The following is a 16,866-nucleotide window of genomic DNA, read 5'->3' as shown; positions in this document are numbered from 1 at the left end:
TGTGTTGTGGTATTCCTGTATAAATGCATGAATGCAGCGTGCCTATGTATAACTCTTCAGGTAAATTACTATCCTGCAGCAACTAAATTTCCGAATATTGTATACTGAATATGATTCAGACAGTAACAGAATTGCAAATTTTGCAAAGTTATCATAAACAGATTGCATGTAATTGCCAAACTGACCTCATTCAATTGCAAACCGATGAGAGCGACAGCTGTTGGCTCCGCCTATTTAGGTGAAGGTCAAGGTTCTTTATTTGTCACATGCATAGTTATACAAGTATAACACACAGTGAAATGTAGCCTGACACGCTCCTCGACATGTGCAAAAAAATTGGGGGGGGGGGGGGGGGGTGTAGAGGAAAAACATATATATATATATATATATATATATATATATATTATATATGGAATATATAGGAATTGAAATGTACATTGTGCCTTGGTTTAGTGTCTGGAAGAGTCCTGTCTCAGTCAATTAAAGATGACGTGAGAGGGCGGGTGTGTGTGTTTAGGGCACGGATGGCTTGGGGATAGAAGCGCCTCTTGAGTCTCTCTGTCCTTGCCCGGAAGATGCGGAACCTTCTACCAGATTGCAGAAGTTGGAACAGTTTGTTGCCAGGATGGGACGGGTCCTTCAGTATCTGCGCTGCTCTAGTCCGGCATCTCCTGGTGTAGGTGTCCTGAAGCGGGGGGAGAGCAATCCTGCAGCAGCGTTCTGCTGTACGGATCACTCTCTGGAGAGCTTTTTGGTCCTTCACACAGCTGTTCCCAAACCACGATGTCATGTTCTGTGTGAGGATGCTCTCCACAGCGCCTGTATAGAAAATCCTGAGGATCTTTGGAGAGACCCTGAACTTCCTCAGTTGTCGTAGGTGATACAGGCGCTGCCTAGCCTTTTTGGTCTGGACCTGAATGTGGGCAGCCCATGTCAGGTCTGAGGAGATGTGGACACCAAGATACTTGAAGGACTGCACCCTCTCCACTGGAGCTCCATTGATGATAATGGGCTTGTAGTCTCTGTGCTGACCCCTTCTGAAGTCCACCACCAGCTCCTTGGTCTTGCTGACGTTCAGCTGGAGGTGGTTGTCCTGGCACCACGATGCCAGATTCTTCACTTCATCCATGTCGGCCGTCTCATCGTTGTTGGAGATGGCTGGGTGCCATCTCCAACAACTGATGACACAGTGGTGTTGGGTACACCACTGTGTCATCAGCAAACTTCACAATGGTGTTGGAGCCATGGTGTATTTACTGCTTTATTATCATATGAAGACAGCAGCCGACGGAGTGGTCACAGATCCAAAGGAACCACTTTAGTGCTGCTATCTCCAACCACTGTTTCCCCCGTGTGGCCGTAGCTTTAGCCTCTGTGCACTCAGAGTGTTAATCTGAAGCATGTTTTCACTCTATTTCCTCAGCTGAGACTCTGTTTCCAAATCTTTTTTCATGCATTTAAAACCCAGATAAACATGATGTGTTGACTGGTTTATTTATTACAGCAGGGATTCTCGTTTATAAAGTAGAAAGGTAAAACAGAAACTACTCGGAGACGGCATTGCTGAAGAGTTTTTTGGCGGTGGTGGTGGAGTAAGAAACAAACTCATAAATCAAAGCTTCTATATGACTTGCAAAGTGTGATTAATCACTGGCTCTGTGCATATTTTTAGTCTACTGTAAATTACCCTCTAAAGTTTCTTTTAACTGTATTTTAAAGCTAAGATTATAACGAACTCCTCCACTCTTTAAATACACAGTCTTGAACTGGAAGTTGTGTATCTGCTTGAACACTCCGCTTTAAGTTTAAAATGCACAAATAATTACAGGAATACTTATGTGAAAGGTGTAGAAACATCGATTGCAGTGAGGAACTATTACCCAGCTCTGCAGTTCAGCTAAGTACTACTAAACATTCACCTGAGCAAAAAACTGCAAAGTAAATTAAAAGTGTGCACACCTGTATTTTCACATTTTTCCTTCCTGTCAAACATGATGAGAAAAGCTAGAAATAAGAAGAAAGTTTAAAAAAAATACACTATAAATTTCTGAAAATCCATATAACAGAACTCTGAAACTGTTTATATGCAATATATAAGAAATCTATATGAGAAAAATCACAACAGGGAGTAAAGTCATGCAAGTTGCATCGGTGAGAGTAACAGAGATTACAGAAGAAGCACAAGAATAAGATGGTAGATGAACCCATGTGTGCTAACAATCTCTAGATGCTGGTGTCATCCCTCGAGTTTGCTCCTGGCATCATTAATGAATAAATTCACCTGGGTGGTGACCTGCGTTCCCCCGAGAACAAAGAACACTGAGGCGCTGTACTACAGTTGCACCAGATGGAAATGTTGAAAGAGGCAAGAAAGAAAACCAGCAGCAAAGTTCACTTTAGTTTCAGAGTTCGGCGTCGGGTTATCTGGGAGGAAAGAAATTCCAGGATTTTCTTCGTTTCATGACCAAAGTAGCTTAAAGCTCTTCAAATGACAGGACGTCAGTTCAGAGGAGTTTAATATGGAGACAAAGATAAATTTACAGTACTGACTTTTTTATATGCGTACGATTGTGTTATTATTCTAAAGTCCTTCTAGAACAGGTTATTCATTCTTGCATTAAAAATAGAAAATCCTGCTTGTGCTGATGCCACATATACCTGTTTAAAAAGAAAAGAATAAAGCTTTGTTTTCAGTCACACTTTGATAGTTTGTTGCAGTCTACTTGGTAAACGGACTGACTCTTATGTAGCGCTTTCCACACTACCTGAGCACCAGAGCACTTTATACAACATACCTCACTCCCATACATACAAACACTTTTTTCTATGCTTAAGTGCTTGTTGTCTAACATCCACACAGACTCACACTCCAAAGGACGCATTGGAGAGCAAGTCCGAGGATATTTGGCAAACGGGGCTCAAACCACCAGATTACCTGCTCTACCCCATGAGCTACAGTAACTCAGCCAAGGAAAAGCAAAAATGGACACTAGCACTGGACAGTTGTTGATTGGCATTTTTTTCGGGAAGCAAGGACATGAAGACCAGTCTCAATTCCTTCTGTGGCATTCAGTGGTGAATTTATCACAAACAACATGGATCCATCCTGCCTTGTAGTTTCAGGTCAGGGTGGTGGAGTAATGATGTGGGGAGATATTTTTTGGATCCCACCAGCTGAGCCTCTTCAAACACCACAGCGTACCTGAGTATTGTTGGTGACCACGTCTACGTCTTTATAACTCTGTATCACAAAGCTTGGCTATCTAAAACTGGCCTCCAGAGTCACCGGAACTCAATCACATCTCTGATGTGGTGGAATGGCAGAGCTACATCGTTGATGTGCAGCTGACAAATCTGCAGCACGTGTTGGTAGTGATGCTATCATGTCAATACTGACCAAAATCTCTGAGGAATGTTTCTAGCATCGCGTTGCATTTCATAAAGACTTAAAGAAACAAGAAGGGGGTCCAACCTGGAAGTAGCAAGGTGTACGTAATGAAGTTGGTGAGAATATTGGTAATTATTTCCTATTATAATGTCCCTGACATTACCCTTGGTAATAAAGTAGTTTGATTAAACTAAGAAGCCATGCTGACATGTTGTTTTTTCATTTAAAATCCCAGCAGTTACTGTATTTGTAACACCAGTGAGCTCGAACTAAAGAAACCTCTGTTCCAGGCAAATGAGCGAATTACCAAATTGAAACTTCAGCTTCCTTTGCTTTATCCCTTGATCTCTGCCACAAGGGTTAATCCCCACTGCATATTAATTACTGCACATTGAACAGAGGCTGGTAATTAATTAAATACATAGTCGTTAATAACATAATGTCATTGTGGCTGATTGACTTGACCGCGTGCTTAGTCTTTATGATAAGCGCTCTTATAAAGATGTGCTCTGTATAGATGGTGTGAATCAGTCCTTCGGTTAACTTCCTTTCTCTGCTACTGAACATTTCTGACGAATCCCTCATTACTGTATATCAGCCCCGTGCTCATTTCTATAGTTTTTGCCTGCCGTGATCGATTTGTATTCTCAGCGAGCTGTGTCACTGGAGGGCAAATAAAAACAGATTAGAGACAACACAATTTAAAACTGTTGTATCTGGACATTAAGAGAGCATGGACTAGACTTTAATCTTACACTTTGCAAAACAAGGGAGTAAAAATTGATCCCATAGAGGTGGTTCAGAGAATACTGAAATGCCTCTTCAAGCCAAAGAAAAAAGCCCTGAATGCCGATGACTGAGAACATCCAGCTCCTCATTACTCTTCGGACTTTTCTCATCGCCTCTCAAATTCAGGGTTTGAGTGCAAGTTTGATGACGGAGTATCACGATGAGTGTTTTCAAACTAAGTAACCCATTTTTTTGGAACCTGACCAACTGTATTTCAGCTCCTTGTCAACTCTGGTAGCACTCAGAACATAAAAGTCACGTCAGTTGGTGGATGTGGCTAAAAAACCGGAGACGCTGTAGCAACTCATTCAGAAGAGAGTCCCACCCTAAAGCATAGCGTGCTTGATCATCTGTTTGACTCTAACGGGGAACATAAATTACAGCATAGCCATTGTATTGCATTCAGTAGGATTTCAAACTAGTGATTAAGGATATAAACTCATCAGCCATGCGTATAATACAGTTATGTATCAAGAGAGCTCACTCCTGTTTTCTCATGGACTTCTAGGTCAAAACGCTATCAGTTGATGACGATGTATTACTCGCATCACTTTGCTTAGAAGTCGGAGGAGCCCCTGCTCCAAAATCAACACCTTCAGGCTTGATAGATGTTAGAAGGCGTTTAGCTTTCCTGTTGACAGCTTAAGTGTTTTATTCAATTCAATCTTATTTATACAGCACCAAATCACAACAATAGCCGCCTCAAGGTGCTTTATATTGTAATGTAGACCCTTACATACAGAGAAAAACCCAATAATCATATGACCCCTATGAGCAGCACTTTGGCGACAGTGGGAAGGAAAAACTCCCTTTTAACAGGAAGAAACCTCCAACCAGGGTCAGGGAGGGGCGGGGCTATCTGCTGCGACCGGTTGGGGTGAGAGAAGGAAGACAGGATAAAGACATGCTGTGGAAGAGAGACAGAGGTTAATAACAGATATGATTCAGTGCAGAGAGTGAAGAAGAAATACTCAATGCATCATGGGAATCATGAGAATCAGCATTACTAAGGGAGGATTCAGGGTCACCTGGTCCAGCCCTAACTATATGCTTTAGCAAAAAGGAAAGTTTGAAGCCTAATCTTGAAAGTAGAGATAGTGTCTGTCTCCCGAATCCAAACTGGAAGCTGGTTCCACAGAAGAGGGGCCTGAAAACTGAAGGCTCTGCCTCCCATTCTACTTTTAAAGTGTACTTATGTAGTTTTACAGTCAGATGGCACAACAATAGATATTTTGCCACAATGACAACATGTATTCTTTTAGAACAAAGGTGAGGCTTTCAAACCCAAGAGCTTTATACTAGCTGTCAAGCATGGTGGGGGGTCGCATCATGCTCTACAGATGTTTTGCTGCCAGTGGTTTTGGCACAAAGTGGATTGAATGATGAAGGAGGACAACTTCACCTCAAATCAACAGCAGGATGGTTGAAACACAAATGAGTGTTCTAACAGGACAAAGATCCCAAACACATGGATACAAAAGCAGGCAAACCTCCTAAATCGTAAGCTCCTAAAACCTCTAATTTTAATTTGTGACCACATTTAACAGCTGAGTCCATGCAAGGAAACCACACTGCTACCAATTCTGCCACGAGGTGAAAGTAGAAAATACAGAACACGTGATGGAGCGAATTCCAACAAAAGGTGCTGATAAAGAAATATAAAAAGCATAAAATCTAACAAATCACAAGAGGTAGACACAAGAAGGAGGACAGGAATATTTATATACTGAAGGTTGATTGACAAATAACAGCAAGTGGGACTAGACACAAGTGAAAACCATGAAACAAGTAAAATCTGCACAGGATATGAAAAGAAAACTAAGCTTCAAAGTAGAAAACAATCGTAAAGCAAATACTAAACACAGACTAGAGACATTAAAGGTAAAGAAGGATGAAGGTATAAACAGAAAAGACAAGAAAGAGGCAGGAACGAGGAGATACTGAGGGAAATCCAACGGAAACTGACTTTAAATAATCCAAAGGTCAAAGGCTGCTGCTCGTCCTTGTCCTGTATAAATAAATAAAAATGAATACACCGCAAGACGAAGAAGTTTGTTCAGCGTTCAAAGGACCTCAGACATATTCTGTGTCAGTGGAAGGCAGGTTATAAAAAGAAATCCTCCTCTATTACTCCTTCTAAAGGCCTTCCTCCTCTCTCATCTCCGCTCATTCTCCCAGGTTGCTCCTCGGGGAGTCAGACAATGAAATATTTCTCTCTCCCCGGCTTGTATCCGTATTCATTTCCTCTTCACCACCCCTGCGAATTGAAACTTTGTCTCATGCTCTTTCCCATCTCCTCGCCTCTCGTTCTAATATAAAGTGTTTTTCATATTTAAAAAAAATCCAGACTTAAAACAGAAGTTGTGTGTACAGAACAGATGTCAAAGTGAAGAATGCTTCTTTAATGTGATCCTTCCATCAGGCTGTGGGATATTTATGTACTTCCACTTTATAATAATATATTCCTCTGCCTGTTATTCGTCTTTTGACTCTTACCTTTATTTCCTTGCTGTCGCCTATTAGTTTCGCGGCTGCCACCGCCTCATTTCCCCACAGCGATCAATACAGTTTCATCTCGCTCTCTTTCATGTCTTCCATTCCACTTTTGGACATCCTCATTTCCTCTCTCTCCTTTCTTGGCCCTGCCTCATATCTACAACTAAAATCAAAGGTTAATAACTCTTCACACTTCCTCCTCATATTGTCTGCCTTCAGATAACAACTGGTGTGTTTTTTTTAATGACATCGACTGTAAACTTGCACAGACCGAAGCCTGCAGGCGGCGTCTGCACGCTCCCCGTTGGCTGCGCCTGACTCCTTTGTCCTTGGCCACGGCGCCTTCGCCTGATTAGCTGCCACCGTTTGCAGCGGTCAGAGCTGTTTGGTGTTATAAATATAGTGTAAGCTATGTTGAGTTGGAACGGGCTGCCTTTGTGCTACATAGAAAATCATAGGTTAAATGGCAATCTGGGGCAGTAAGAGTGCTGCTGATCGCTTCGCGGGGCTTTATGATTGGTCACTCGTACACTCTGCTGGAGAGCAGGCCATCCTCTCAATTACCAAGATCAGTGTGAGCAGAAGGTGTGGAGGACAGCGAGGAAGAAGAAAGGAGTGGGTGTGATATTAGAGAGGACAGACAGAGGGGGGAGGAGGGGAAATAAGGGCTTGGATGTGCTGTCTTAATTCTTTTCTCTTGGTTGTGATAATGCTCAGATGTGCTAAATGTGCCTGCAGAGGGAGGCCACCTTGAGTCGTGATCTCTTTTGTCATGGCGCTATCTGCTGAATAAATATTTCTTTTTGTTGTTGCAGTTTTGTTCTTTTTCAAACTGCTTAGGCTCAGATTAATGAAACAAAAAGAAAGGGTGACATGGGAGGACGAATGAGGGATGAAAGGAGGGAGATCAGAACCTGGTGTGACAGGGAGAGGTGAATGAAGATCGAGGTAATTGAGGCATGAAGATGAGGATGAGGAGGAGTGGCAGGGTGAGGATGGAGAGAGAAGACGGCAAATGAAAGCGAGGCGAGAGAAGGGAGAGGAGATTGGAGATGGAGAGGAGGGCAGATGGGATATAAGAAGAGGAGAAAGAGCTGAAGGCAGTGCTCATTGAATCTGTGATTTCTTCACAGATCACAGTGGTCAGCTTGGTTGGCAGCGCCGTGACTTCTGCTCTATAATTTCAGTTTCTGCAGCGCTGTTGCCTCGTGCTGAAGTACTCTAGAGGACAATAAAAACACGAGACAGAGCGGACGTCCACGTGAGAGTTATTTAATACAAAAGGAACAGGTGATTTTAAAGCACCTTTAAGGTCAAGTCCTTTCATTGTGAACGTTCACACTGAGCCTCAAGCAAGTGTTTAAATCTGTCCAAAGCATAAAAAGCAGTCTGAAAATTAATCTGTGGGACAGCTTTGGAGTTTGGCCCCTTCTCTTCTATTGGCCCGCACCGCTGTCACATGACTATCAAGGCTGTGTCTCTTTGCAGCAGCAAAAACGTCTTGAAGTAAGGCTCAAATTCAGGACGTTTCACAGAGTTTTTGTTGTGTGTGGTTATTTATTCTGTTTTCTATAGTTTTGCATCTTGATTGTTTCCATATGATCTCTTCATGCTCTTCTTCTTTACCTTAAAACAGGAAGAATCAGCGCACATCGTCACCGCCGTGAGGCTGGCGTCTTTCTCAGCACTGATTTTTTGTGCCGAGGAGATATGTATTACTCCTAGATTATTGATCAGCTGTTTGTCCACTATAAGACGTGGTTCTGATTGGATATTATTCCCATTGGTTGTGGTCATGTGACCTATCAGGTGATTTAAGATGGAGCCGCCCTGTGTTTCATTATTTGATGACGAACAGGTGTGCTTCACTGCTAGCTTCGATAAAGAAATTGCATTTCTACAGTGTGTAAACTGTTAATTCTCTACACTGCCCTCATCATCCCAACCTGTATGTATAAATGGCTGCACCTGGCTTCCTCCCTGTGTTCATCATTCTACCATCAGCACACGGGGATGTTACGGCCCTAGTGGGCCCTCCTCTTGAAATTGCCCTTGTGTGGGTGTGGTGTTGTTCTCTCTCCGCCTCCTCGTCTCTTGCTCCTCCTACCCCTCTGTCTCTCTTTCACTCTGCCCTCTCTCCAGGACGCACCTGCTGCTCATTACCCTCATTTGGCAGCTGGACCGAGTCAGCAATCACCTCTCTGAGGTTACATAGGCTGGGGGAGAACTGTGTGATGTGGGGGTTGGTTTGTTTCTGTGACTCTACACTGTTGTTCTAGGTGTTGGAAAAGACCGCGCGTGTGTCCTGGAGTCGTGGGAGTTTGTGGGGTTTAAATAGAAGCCGACTGAATTCAGTTCTATTCAGACTCACTTTCATTTTCAGTTTGTTTTATTAGGCCTAGTTAAAATGATGAACCTGTTAGTAGGGATGCACTGAGCTGATATTTGGATTGGTTTGGATATCGTGACCACGGGCTGATCTATTCAGTTCAGTTCTATGTTGCTCATGGTTTACTGTGTCATGGATTAGCAGCAGCGCACTGCCAGCAGCTTTTCCTTTACAATATGTTTTTCACCGAATCACAAACTGTGGTCAGGAGAGTTGACATGACGGCTAACACGCTCCCGTCTGCGTCTCGCTCTCCTGCTTTCGCTGCTGTGATGTTCTGTCTGATGCTTGTTGGAAAGGTTTTACTGCACTTACGGCAGCACAACATGTCATCAGCTCGATATTGTTTAACTCCACCGGTCTCTCCAGCTTCACGCTACACCTAACACGTGTGGTTACAAGAGGAGGTGCAGTCGCAGGGAAAACAGGCAGAAACTAGCCTCATTTTCAAAGGCAGCAGGTGGGCCCTTCTGGCTGTTCCAGAACATACACGGTACAGGAAGACGGATGTAATTTCTTTACTGGCTTTAATATTTTAAGTATTTATTAGGATTTTTAAAAAACTGTTTAGTATTCAGTATTATTTTGGTTTTACTTGCCTGTCGAAGCCTTTGCGTCATCATTAGAGTGTCTAACGGTGCTAACAACGTTAAAATTATAAAAATGTAATCAATACAGGCAGAAGAAGAGTTACTGGAGTTACTGGAGGGAACGCTGGGTTCCCGACTGTCTCTAACCTTTTTTGTTTCTGTCCATCACCATGGTCTCAGTCCCAGTCCATTACGCTACCATGCACGGCGAAGCGCTACAAGATACACGAAGAACTGAGGGACAGATCAGGCTAATGCAAGTCTACCAAAGTTTCCATGAGGACCTTCACGTGTTATTTCATTCAAAGGGAGAAAAAGTTCTTCTCACTGATGCTCCCATTTTGTTTCTGTTCTGCTTTTTTGTTCTCTTCCCCTCCTGCATTCGCTTTCCTTTATATTGCTTCATACATATATTCCCTTTATCTCTCAGTTGGTCGGGATACAAATGAAGCTGCGCTTTCAAATTTGCCAGTGCGGGCGAATCACAAAGGCATTCTTCAGATGCAAAGACACATCCTGTTGACAAGGTATTACCACGCAGATGGATGTAACGGTTATGGCTTGATGAGAAGCGGCGGCTCTGGCTGGGATGTGTGTCTGGCTGCCCGAAAATGTGTTAGGGGTTAATATGATATCCTGAAATAGGATTTGATTCCTCGATTGCTACCTGCCAAGGAGCTGGGAGAGATTAGGGTAAGATTAGATTTTAGCCATGCACCAACGAGCTCGCTCGCCTTTTTCTGACATAATTGGATAGTTTGGGCCATATTTCATTCTCAATTGGCTAGTTGTCACCAAAGATGCATCAACAAAGGGGAAGAGGGAAGAAAAACTACGCCTGACTATAGACTCTTGTGTTGTGTGGACAGTGACCTGACGACAGGCTTTGGAGTGTCACCTAGGAAACGATGTATTGCATCAGTGATGTAAAAGTATCACTTTCTTATTATTTGAACGAATGATTCAGAAAGGAAGCAGCAGTGATTGATGCTTTCAGTTCATCTCAATGCAAACACCACTGAAATGCTCTTATTAGTTATTTGTCGTTTTCTATTTGACCCCTAAATCCCATCAAAGTCGTCTCCATAGCTTCGCTTCTATCACACGAAGCTCTTTTTATTTCAGTTCTCTTCAAAATCCCCTTTTGTCTCGTTTTTCTCTTACACGCTCTTTTTTTGGTAACTCTATTCTTCTCAGACTTTCGGACAAAAGTGATCCTCTTTCATTTTTTCCATACTGTGTTTTTTCTTAATACCTCCCCCCCCTCCCAGTTTCTTATACTTTCAAACTCTTTCACTGTCACTTGCGTCTCTTTTGTTCTCACCCCCTCTTATTCTTTAATCTTCACGCTCCATACTTTTGTCACCCCTTTTCTCCCCCTTTTCTTTCTCCAGATTTTCTCATTTTCACTTCACAGTCTTTCTACCGCTGTCCCTCTCATTCAATTCAGATCAAAGAATACCATTGTGCTATATAGATAGAAAGATCATGCATATAACATTTACTGCAACAACATGAACATTTTCCGTCTAAAGAGCACTGCAGTCTGCTGTAGCTGGAGTGCTGCTGTGTTAAGGCCAAACCTTTGTAACTGCTGGGGTCATGGTAGGTTAATCCAGTGGTTGCAAATGGTGTACTGGACCGCCTCGAGGCATGTTGATGCGCCTTGAGGCAAGTCCAAGTATATTCCTAAAAAGAATAATGGAAACTCTGCAGTCATGTGATAAAGAAAGTTTTCACAAGACTGCATTTGAGGGGTAAATAACAGCTACATGCTGTCAATCATATGTAGCTGAACAGCTGATCATCAGGAAGTGTGAGCACCTCTACAAAAGCAGAAGTTTTGGTTGTTTGCAGGTGTGAAGCATTCAGGTGTGCATTACCAAAGCCATAATCTTTAAGTTAGTATAATGTTGCCATAAATTCAACCCAAAGTCAGACCACAAGTTTGATCAGGAGCAGGACAATGATCCCAAGAACAGCAGGAAATCTGCAGCAGAAATCAAGGTGTTACCATGGCCCAGCCAAAGTCCAGACCTCTGATTGAAAGGAACTAAATGAAAACTAAAGAAGAGTGGCCCAAAATCTCTCCACGATGATTCACATTTCACTTTGTGGGTTTAGGGTAAAGTAAAGATCCACATATATTCTTATCATCTCAAAAACAAAAGGACTTTAACACTAAAAGGTATGTAAGAGTGTTTCTCTGAAGGATACATTTTATAGTTTCTGAAACTGTTTGTTTGGCATGTAGTTAAAAATGCAACCCACTGCTAAATGGTGTCTACATGAACACGTGGATGTTGAGAGGTTAATAAGCGAAGAAAGAAGATTCTTGTCTGTTGACAGCATTATCTAAGCTACATCTTTTATTACTTCAGCTGGACTGAGGTATTAACAGCTCTAAGCCTTAGCCAACTTCTTCTGGAGGGGAGATGAGGCACTAAGGCTTAGATGGTGACAAGCAAGCTGAAATCACTGGATCTGAACCAAAGACTGTTATTTGCTTTCTGTTGGATAAGATGGAAGAAGACGAAGTACATGCTAAAACAGGACTGTCAGAAATGACTACTCGTTGGAACTGTTTATAGACAAGTGTTTTAACACACCACGTATTGTTTTTTGGGCTTTAGCCTAAACCTAGTTCCAATGAAGGAAAATATTAATGCTTCAGTTGACCATGAATTTTTGGAGTTTTCAAACAAGGTCCAAAAAGGAAATGTTGGATGAGTTTGGTGTGGAAGAACTTGATTGACCCACATAGAGCCCTGATCTCAACCCCATCAGGCACCGTTGGGATGAACGAGAACAGAGATTGTGAGTGTCCCACGTTGGTGTCTGACCTCAGAAATGCTCTTCTGGATGAACGGGCAAACATTTCCACAGACACTTTAAAATCTTGTAGAAAGCCTTCCCAGGAGAGTGGAAGCTGTTGTAGCTGCACAAGGCTCAATTTGAATGGGATGTCGTAAATGCTCCTGTAGGTGTAATGTGTAGATAGGCTCACGCAATACTGCTGTCTATATAGTGCATGTGATAAAGCAAAATAAACAGCTTACTGCTGCCTGGGTTAATCTATGGGATGCCATTAGGTTACTTTGTTTAGGTTGTTTTGCATGGCCAGAACAGTTAAACATGTTACATATAGAGTAAAGAAACTGTCCACTTACTTCGATACACCGAATTTTAGTTGTAAGAATCAATGTTTAGGTAGCAGCATTACAAAAAGAAAGTTCTCGTCCTTTGTGTCCTTTGCTGCAGTGCAAAAACAACACCCTACTTCAAGTATTGAGGAAAAATGTCGGTAAAAGCTCACAACCAAGGACACCTTGACAGAGAACCTGTGCTGCTAAAACGCATCGAGTAGATGGAGCCAAATAAAATGAGGAAGTACTGCCAAGCTGCTTTTTCACTTTTGGGATTGATATGGAAAGCTAGAAGATGAACAATACCAATGAAAGCAGTGAGCTTTATTTGTAGAAAATAATTAAGTAATTGACCAGGTTGCAACAACGAGAAACTCCACACTGAACACATTTTGCAAAACGTACAGCACCAGGGTTTGTTTGAAACAGCTGTTCTGATTCAGTCACAGTAAAAACAGCACGGCAACATCCCCACGAGTATGACAAACTGGTGGTTGACTGCATTGAGTGTACAAGACTATCAACCTATGGATGACTAGTTTTGATGGCAAGCCAATTGCACAGGTTGCCCGGTGGGAGGTAGCATGCCTCCAAACAATCCTGGTCCAACTTGGACTGAGTGCAGTCACTCTCAGACAGATTAGTGAAGGTTTGCAAAAATTTGCCAGACAGATTGCCAACTGGCTGGGTTCAGTTCATGTGAATTTCTGTTTAATGCGAATTTCTGTGTATGCAAACAGCAACAGATTTGCAACAGATGGGAACAGATGAGCGATTTATAACAGTTAATTGGCAGATTACAGATTGCTTTTAACTGCCAATTTGACCAATTACAAACTGATAGTGGACTGACTCCATCCTATTGTTGCTTTGACTGTTGCAACACACCAGGACTTGCTTTGACCTGGTTCTCATCTTCATAGCAGCTGTTTCAAAGACAATGAGAGCGAAGTTCATTGCACACAGGTGCCATTGTCTCCAACCACTGTTTTCTGGATCACGACTGTAGATATAGGGCATCAGGGGATTGACTTTTTGCCTTAAAAAAAAAAAAAACATATATATATATATATATATAAGTCTGTACTGAGTGTGTTTAGCAGGGCTGGAAGTTAAACTTGTTTACATTATGAGCTACCTTGCATAAAAAAGTGCTCTGATGGATCTATAATTAATAATGTAAGCATATGGATGTGCTGGGAAAACTGCAACGTTTTTATGGTGGCACTCTAAAAAACAGCAACTGAGTTTCTATATCTGTTCGGTTTAAGACAAACACAACTTGGTCTGGAAGGTTAAAATTTGATTTTCCTTTGGGGCAAAACTACTTTGTAAAGGTCAGCATACTTTCTGACGCCCTCAGTCTCTGGACAGCATCACATCACATCCTTAATCAGGGTCATAACTTTACAGATATTTGTAATACACCTTTAAATCTATCTGATTTAAGAATTTAAATTAGTTTTGACTGTAATGTCCTCTTCTCCATGCACATTACAAATAAATGAAGCAGGGCCAGAAACTTCTACTCAGCTTGCGCATTACTAATGGGATGGAAACGCCACAAGGCATTCTAGGTCTGTTGCTGTTTACGTTATACCTAGTGAGTAATGACCTTTTTTGTTTTTTAAATGTAGTTTTATATAAACTTTGCCTGGTGAAGCACCTCCGCGATAAGCGGTGGCATCACCCAGGAGGATACGCACAGAGAAACAGACCTAAATAGCCTCTGGTTTACAGAATTACAAACGAGCTTCTTGGGCGGACACGAATGAGAAGTGAAAAAGTCTGTATTTCAGTAAAGGCAAATAAAACTCACTTCTCCATCAAAACATACCCATCAAACACACCCACCCACACACTCGCAGCATTTGTTCTGGTTGATTAGCGTTCTGCTACTGTAGAGTATACGTGGGCGGATCTGTGATGGGAAGTGGAGCAAATTTAATGGTTGCAATAGGAGAGTGAGAAAGACACCAATTAGTTTCTACACACCCCGTCAGTCCTGAGGAGAGGTCTAATCAGGTAAAATAGGTGAACAAACATTATTAATAAACAAGAGCTCAACAGAAAAAGGCTACCCTCGCTGACCAGTATTAATCTTGACCGTGTGGACGTTATCTCTTCTTGTTCCAACTTTCCTTTTTCCCTTCGCAGACATCCCTACGTCCCGTTATCCACAGTCACACCAGGAATCCGTCTCGCTCACTTTCTGCTCTGATTGACTGTCATCACATCTGACAGCACAGACGGGAGAAAGATGATAAACAAGACGTTTACACCACGGAGACATCCACGCCTCACACACATGCAAACACACACCATGTACACCGTGGAGAGGAACGACGAAGTACGGAGCCACACACTCAGTCTGAGCTGAATTTGACTGATAGCTGTTCTACCTCAAAATCTTTCATCATAGTCATCATCTGGCTTTAAGTGGTTTATTCTGTTCATTGTTTTACAACAGTTCACTGTTCAATTTTACAAGAAGGGACCTGCGAGGCTGAATTAATCAGGATTTTCTTTGGGGAAAATGTCAGGGAACTGGTATTGTCATGTGAACGAGCGTGTGGTGATCAAAGTGTGAAGGACGTCAAAATCACAGCTTCATTTAAATGCGGGTAAAAAGGCGAAGGAAACAAAAACCCGAAAACAACAATGGAGCCGAACAGGAACAAACGACGACTGGAGAGTCACACACCATGAGAGGACCCGACATGAACACAGGAGGAGATTAGGGCAGAGTGGACACACCTGGAGCACACAGCTGAACAGACTCATCACTGATGAGGACGTGAAACTGACCCTGAATCAAAATGATACAGGAAGTGACTAGCTCAGAGACTAAGGCTGTATCCCAATTCAGGGTCTGCAGCCTTAAAGTACGCAGCCTCAACGATCCTCAAGGGCCGCGTACTCAAAGACCGCTAAGGCCGGAAGTGCGAGGCTTGTGAAATGGGACGGTCTAGCCTCCGTTGCGCTGCCCAGGTTGCCTAGCAACCATGATACTAACAGCTGGAAACGTGTCATACAGCTTTGTTTGACAGAAATGAAGGAGAAAATCTTTTGTTCATTTGTTTGTTTCTACATGAGCTTTGATCATTCTCTGATTAAGCTCAGCTATTGAACGGCGTATATTTTAAAGTAAAGGCTTTAAAACCAAGTTAGTACAAACGTCACTAATGTCACATAACTTTGCCGACATGTGACCAACAGTAATGTTTTAATGTTCTTCGTTATTAAACATTTGCACATAAATAAGTGACATAATATTCAGTACTTACTTAAAGTTTACTCTTCGGCTGCCCCTCATCCGCCGTTTTTTTTCAGCAAAGTTATCCACACCCACCGCCACGCTATGCATTCTGGGATATGTTGGGCCACAAAGTCTACACCGCCACATCCTTAAAATTCAGGGAAATGAAGGACGCATTTCAGGGCCGCATTTCGAGCAGCCTTTGAATTGGGACAGCCTTCGGCGCACCGCTGTGACGTAATCGGCCTTGAAATGCGGCCTTTAAGGCTGCAGACCGTGAATTGGGATACAGCCTAAGACTAAGACATGAACTTGTCAGAACAGACGGGGAAAACAGAAAACGATGGAGACAGAACACAGGGACACGACTGGGACATGACTTCACATAGGTGATACCAATCACAGAGACGAGATTAGGACAGACTGGAAACGAAGGGGAACTAACATGAAGAACCAAGACATATACATAACAAAAGTCAAAGGGTTTCAGGACCTTGAACATATCTAATTCCAGATAACCAAACCAAAAATCCAGAACAGGCTTCAAATAGTGTGTCAGAGACCCAGGACCATGACAATTAATGGGAGAATGTCAGGGAACTAGTATCGCCAAGATTTAACCACTTTTTATTAAAAATGGAATATTCTCCCAGAATAATCATATTAGCTGTTTTAATTTTTATTGCTGTACCACTTAAGTACTGCAGTAAAACAACTCATAAGTGCCTTAATCCTGCATTCTCTTTAATGGCCTACAGGGGGCGACTTTTCTAGTTGCAAAATAAGCCTCATTGTGTAGAAGTCTGTGT

General features: G+C 42.4%; 1 protein-coding gene across 5 annotated transcripts in view; it reads right to left on the bottom strand.

The window, feature by feature from the left end:
- The window catches only part of sgcd (sarcoglycan, delta (dystrophin-associated glycoprotein)), a 421,531-nt gene that overhangs the window by 16,974 nt on the left and 387,691 nt on the right, over positions 1–16,866 (bottom strand). The gene's annotated exons all lie outside the window — the stretch shown is intronic.

Source organism: Mchenga conophoros, linkage group LG10 (assembly GCF_057382185.1).
Source record: "Mchenga conophoros isolate Kocher_MC1m ecotype Shallow Benthic linkage group LG10, M_conophoros_male_GT1.1, whole genome shotgun sequence".
Lineage (NCBI taxonomy): Eukaryota > Metazoa > Chordata > Actinopteri > Cichliformes > Cichlidae > Mchenga > Mchenga conophoros.
Note: the sequence above shows the minus strand (reverse complement) of the source record. Positions and strands in the feature narration are given on the sequence as shown.